Below are 6,373 nucleotides of genomic sequence, written 5' to 3' on the forward strand. Positions count from 1 at the left end.
ACCAGGATTTTGCAGACAACCTCTTATTGAATCTTTACAACAACCTATCAGGGAACTGTTTTTACCATTTTTCATGTGAAGATGGAGACCCTAAATCTAGAGGGAGTTTAGCTAATAAATGGCAGAAATAGAATTTGAACCCTTGATACTATAACCAGCTGCCAAAAAATATACCCAACACATATTGTCACATGTAAATCGACCTACTTATGAAGGAAATGTGTACACCCTGCACTCATCAGGAGTCCATCTAGATCCATTCAAGCTAGCATTTCAAATCACTTTGACCTAAATACAATGGATTTGGTTTAACCATGTCTTTGAAAGGACACCCTGAGTTCCCTGCCTAGTCCTAAAAATGTCCACAGCAGCATTTAGAAAATAGTTAATAATCCTTGGAGAAGGAAATGGCAACCTACTCCAGTATTCTTGCCTGGAGAATCCCATGGACGGAGGAGCTTGGTAGGCTACAGTCCACGGGTCGCAAAGAGTCGGACGCGCCTGAGCGACTTCACTTTAATAATCCTAGTTTAAGGAAAATGGGTACGATTTCCAATGAAAGGCTCAGAATGAAATCCTGGTCAGAAAAATTTTCATTTTTCCCTTCTGAAGCCGTTCCATAGGCTGCGAATAGCTGCTTCTGCCGCTGTCATTAGAATTCTTGATCTAAGGCCTTTTTTTTAAAAAAAAAAAAAAAGAGGTGAGTGTATTTTTCTGTGCTTCATATAACGTGCTAAAACAATCATGAGCCCTAGGACAAGCAGCTAGCCCAAGCGATGATACAGAAGCCGGCCTTTGAGTTGGACAGTTCCTCTTTTAAACTTCCTTTGCCACCAGCAGATCGGGAGCGGGTGGTGGGGTCACGGAAAGCCGCCTCCATCAGCTGAGGTTCATTGAGGCAGCCATCTCAGTCTTTCCAGTCCTAAGGACCAGGCCTTTGGGAGTCAAGTCCTGCTGTCCATCACCCCTTTTGAGAGAAAAAGGATGCCTGCTTCTAAATAGCAGTAGGAGAGCCTGCTTAGGTTCAGCTTTCCAGAAAACACACACACACACACACAGGGATACAAATCTTTGAAGCTCTTTCGCATGAGAAAAATTTTCTTTTCCACCCCACCAGCATGGTGACAGCGCCTAGTGAGTTCCTGCAGGGTGTGAGCTGGTCCTCAGACGCAAAAGTTTCATCTGGGTGGGCCCTCGCCCCTCGCCAGCCGGGGAGTCAAGCGTGTTGATACCCACATCATGAATCAGACGTGGGGGCACCTGGCCAGCCCTTCCTTTGCCAGGCCAGGCGGCTGCTGCCCTGTGTGAGAGCCGCACCAGGCAGTCGGGCCAGTCCGCCCCGCTGGCCTGTGGCCCCTGCCCTCGGCTCCCCAGGTGCCCCGGGCTGGAGACCAGCAGATGGTGCCCCTGTGAGGGCGCGGCGTCCCGAGAGCTGACCTGGTGTCCCCGGCCAGCCCTGCTCCCGCTTCGGAAGTCTCCAGCCTCTGGAGAGCTGGGCCCTGCCTTCTGACCTGTCTGACCTCCGGTCCGGGCTGGTGCTCCGGGAGACCGGAGCCAGGGCTGCTGGCGACTCTGCTGAGCTCACCGCCGGGGCGGGGGCGGGGGTGATTAGTTACCCGGGTGCTTCTGGCTGTGCTGAGAGCACAAGGCGTCGGAGGCTGGTCTTCCTGGGAGAGAGAGGGGCCTTAGTGTTTTCCCTTCTTTTTTGGGGGGGGGGGGGGGGGTGGTGTGCCTGTACGTGCTGTATGCGTGATGATCTGTGTGCGCACCTGTGTGTGTCTGGTGTGTGTGCGTGTGTGCCCAGCGGCGTGCACCCTCCCAGGCCGAGGTGTGGGGCGGGCGGGGAGGGGTGGCGCCGCCCTAGGTGATCTGCTTCGTGGCCTTGGCCTTGAACTTTTGTTCCGGGAACCAACGCGGCCGCCCCCGCGCGGGCCGGCTGCCAACGCTGCGCCGCCCACGCCGATCACTCAGGCCAACGTGAAAAGAATTAGCTTCCAACCATCAGGGAGTTTTCTTTTTTTGTTGTTTAAACGCTGCCTCCCCCGGCCCCGGCCCCGCCCCGCCCCGCGCACACACACAGCGCTGCTTCTTTTCGTTCTGATTTCTGCAGACCTTGGTCAACACTCGCCTCCCGCCCCGGGAAAGCATCCATCAGAGAGCCGCCTGCCCCTGGGTCCTCCTCCGCCACTGTTCAGCGGGAGCGGGGCGGGGGGGGTGGGGAGATGGGGAGGGATGCGGGGTGGCGGAGGGGGTGGGGAGGGTGGGAGAGGGGGAAGGATCGGGGGGGGGGGGGCGCTAACCGCTGTCCCTCCTGCGGATGCTGCAGGGCCCTGCGCCGGAATTCTCCTCCAGGAAATCTTGGCCTGGGGAGCGCTACCCAACCCAGAGCGCCCCCTCACTGCCCCCGCACCTTCTTTCTGCCTCACGGTCCACAAGGGCAAAGGATCCTTGTGGCTTCTTTTCAAAAAGTTAAGATACAACCATCACTGTGGGTGCGTGCTCAGTCCTGTCTGAGTCTTGGCAAACCCCAATGCCTGTAGCCGGCCAGGCTCCCCTGTCCCTGGGAGTCTCCAGGCAAGAATCCTGGAGTGGGTTGACATGTCCTCCTCCAGGGGATCTTCCTGACCCAGGGATGGAACCCAGGCAGGCAGATTCTTCACCAGAGCACTGCCACCTGGAACCCAAGCTATAAGGCCCACGCTATAAAACTCACCCTTTAGACCACTTGAAGGTGTCCAGTTCAGTAGTTTTGAATATATTCACGAAGTTGTGCATGAATTCATAACATTTTCACGACCACCCCCACCCGGAAGAAATCCTGAACCCTTGGCTGTCACTCTGGGTCTCCCCCTCCACCCACAGGCCCTGGCAACTCCTTTCTCTCTCTGTGGGTTTGGCAAGCCTGGACATTTCACATCCATGGAATCGCACAGTGTGTGGCCTTTTGTGATCGGCTTCTCTCTTTTGCCCTAATATTGCCAAGGCTCATCCATATTCCAGCCTGTGTTATTGCCTCATTCCTGTCCAGGGCCGGACAACATTCCGTGAAATGGTCAGGGTCCATGATATCTGTGTATTCTTAGCTGATGAACTTGTTGTGGCTATGGGCAGGGGTTTTGTTGTCCACTGTCGGAAGCTTCCAGTGGGCTGTGTGCTGAGCACATAAGCGAAGGATACCCGGGTTAGAATATCTGAGGCATGACAGTCAACTCTGCCCCAGGTGGGGAGATGCATGGTCCCCCAGCACCCTTCCACCTCACCTGCCCACAGTTCATCCATTAAACCAAGGACTAGAGCCACCCGGCCTCTAATATCTGGCTCTAACCTTTACAGACATTTTAGCAAAGCAGGGGACGTGTTGCCTTTGGAAAAAGGTAGAGAAATGCAAGCCGCAGGTTGACATGAGTAAGTGCATCCACAACTGAAACTGCTTTTTAAATAACCATCTGGGTCAAGCCGCAGAAGGCATTTGTAACAGGCTTCCAAATGACAGAAAGTTGCCATGAATGACAGGGAAGTTCAAATTAAAAAGATGGAAGATAACAGGAATAAATAAAAGTGTGGCATTTAGCTCCAAAACTCAATAGAACAGCTCCTGGCTGAAGGCCAAATGGTGCCCATGGACAAAAGGAGTTTAGTTGTTGTTGTTTAGTCGCTAAGTCGTATCCAACTCTTTGCAACCCTGTGGACTGTAGCTCACCAGGCTTCTCTGTCCATGGGATTTCCCAAACAAGAATACTGGAATGGGTTGCCATTTCCTTCTCCAAGGAAACTTCCCAATCCAGGGATCAAACTTGATATTCCTGCTTGGTAGGCAGATTCTTTACCCCTGAGCCACCAAGGAAGCCCACAAAATGGTTTTAGTTGACACTAAATATTAATAAATCTCATTAAGAGATTAATAAATCTCATCATGCCAGGGCTAATCTGCCAAAAAAGCTAATGTGATTTCAGGTTGTATTAATAGGAGTATCGTGGCTGAAACAAGGGAGGTGCCCCTGGTGCGAAGGCCACATCGTCAGAGGCAGGCCACCAAGAAGAGCAAGCCTGGAGGGGAAGGGTAGGATGGTATGGGCTTTCGGAACCCTGATGTATTAGGAAGTCCAGGGTTTTGGTCTGCAGAGGGAAGCCAGAAAGTACTTCACAAGCGTGACGGCACATCCATGACAGACAGTTGGTTTCTGCCATGTGGATCTGGACGTGGCTGGAGCATCGCTGCACAGGACAAGCAAGAACTGTGTGGTGGTAAACTGTGTGGCCCGAAGGTGGAGAAACAGACCACCGGCGTGGGAGCATGGGGGTGGGAGGCCGCTTATCAGGGGCTGCAGCTGGGAACCAAGTCATGACCTGGAGAATGCTATTCATTTATGGGGTATAGAAGGAGGGAGGGGAGGAGGGGGGGGGGAGGGGAGGAAAGAGGAGGGGAGGAAGGGGGAGGGGAAGACAGGGGGATCCAGAACTCCAGGAGTCCTCCCTGTCCCAGGGTGCTGCTGGCCCAAGAACAGCCTCCTGCTGGGACTCTGAGATTAGACTCCTTATGTAAATGGATTGTTCTTTTCGGTCTCTGAAACTCCCAGAGGTAAATTACCTGCTGAGGCAATGGTGGATTAATCTGAGGCAATCAGCTATCTCTAAGTCCACCCAAGGCCACATTTGAATCAGATAGGGTGATTCATAGCAATCTGAAGTCGACTGTGAAAACTGGGTTCTTCCCGAAACACCGGCCAGGTGCCCTTGGTGACGCATCAGATGTCAGAGCTACGCTTTGCCTGAGGTTGGCGCAGCTGGTTGGCGAGGCTACCTTTTGCACCCTAAGGACTGTGGGAGGAGGGGCGGGAGAGCCGTGCCGGCTTCCTGCTCCCAGGTCTGAAGACCATGCTATTTGGGCACAGTTGGCCATTTTTCCACCCACACCACACTGGGCTTTCTTCCCCAGGCAGAGTGCAGCTCATGAGGGGGGTCGCCTTGCTTATACCGAAGCTGGCCTGTGGCATTCATGAGGTCAGTGGTCATTTCTTACTGACCCCGATGGATTCGGCATTCCCGAGGCCTGGGTCCAGCTCTGCAGGTGCAAGTGTCCTAAAGGGAGTGCTTTTGATTCACAAGTCCTTAAGTACTAGAGTCACAGGCAGCCAAGGCGAGGTGGTGACCCCGTTAATCGTTTGGACACCACAGTCCTCTCTGCCATGCTAACACGTGCTACGTTGCTTCTGTCGTGTCCAACTCTTAGTGACCCCATGGACTGTAGCCTGCCAGGCTCCTCTGTCCATGGGATTCTCCAGGCAAGAATACTGGAGGGGGTTGCCACGCCCTTCTCCAGGAGATCCTGCCAACCCAGGGATCTCTTATGGTCTCCTGCACTGGCGGGCAGGTTCTTTACCGCTAGTGCCACCTGGGAAGCAAGGCCCAGGTGGGCTTTGGTGACGAGCCTGGCTGCTTTTCATAAGGAGGGAGGCTGGCTTTGGGGCAGCCACAGTCTCAGGATGCACCTAGAGGATTCCCTCTGGTCGGTTCTGCAGAGCTCAGGGCCACCCAGGCTCTCAGGGAGGCGCAGTCACTGGGAGACCAGGATCATGCATCCCAGCGTACCTAGCAGACGAGGACGCCCTGAACTGGGGAAACCAAAGGACAGATAGAGAGGAATCATGAGACAAGTGCTGAGTGACGCTCACAGTGACTGCTAGCGGCACACACGTCAGGAAGCCCAGGCTCTCCTGGGAGATTCCTGCCGTCGCTAAGAGCAAGTGCAGGATGGAGATGTGTGCCCAAGACTGAGCCGGACACACTGCCAGTCCAGATGCCAGATGCTAGGGGCGTGGCCGAGCCGAGGTCATTTAGCCCCATCACCTGTAATAGACACCTCAGGCCTGGAGCCATTGTGCTTAGAATTATAGTTCCCACTAGCTCTGAGCACAGGGTGCCTGTTCTTGGTACCAAATTGGCTTTGGGATGTGTCCAGGAGCATCCTTGCTCTCAGTGGGCCCGAGTCTTACATCTAGAACCCCTGCTCCACAGAAAGCCTCTTCTGGGGGTTGCTGGGACCCCACACCACGGCAGGTGGACCTGGGAAGGGGTGAGAAGCTCTGTGCAGTGTGAACAGTGGGAAGGGGACAGATGCTCCCTGAGAGTGGACAGTGGGAGTGGGTGAGATGCTCTCTGCGGTGTGAATGGCAGGGAGGGGAGAGATGCTCTCCACAGTGTGAACGGTGGGAGGGTGAGAGAAGCTCTCTGTGGTGTGAATGGTTGGAGGGGGAGAGATGCTCTGTGCAGTGTGAATAGTGGGAAGGGGAGAGATTCTCTCCTCTGTGTGAATGGCGGGGAGAGGAGAGATGCTCTCCACGGTGTGAATGGTGGGAATGGGTGAGATGCTCTC

At 54.3% G+C, this 6,373-nt stretch overlaps 1 long non-coding RNA gene across 1 annotated transcript in view; it reads left to right on the forward strand.

Annotated features, from left to right (window-relative positions):
- The first annotated feature begins 3,829 nt into the window (after positions 1 to 3,829).
- LOC120880492 overlaps positions 3,830 to 6,373 on the forward strand; it is a 3,250-nt gene continuing 706 nt past the window's right edge. Inside the window, exon 1 of the long non-coding RNA XR_005725043.1 lies at positions 3,830 to 4,245. This is a non-coding gene — a long non-coding RNA (uncharacterized LOC120880492). The remainder of the gene's footprint in view (positions 4,246 to 6,373) is intronic.

Source organism: Oryx dammah, unplaced genomic scaffold (assembly GCF_014754425.2).
Source record: "Oryx dammah isolate SB20612 unplaced genomic scaffold, SCBI_Odam_1.1 HiC_scaffold_2, whole genome shotgun sequence".
Taxonomy (NCBI): Eukaryota; Metazoa; Chordata; class Mammalia; order Artiodactyla; family Bovidae; genus Oryx; species Oryx dammah.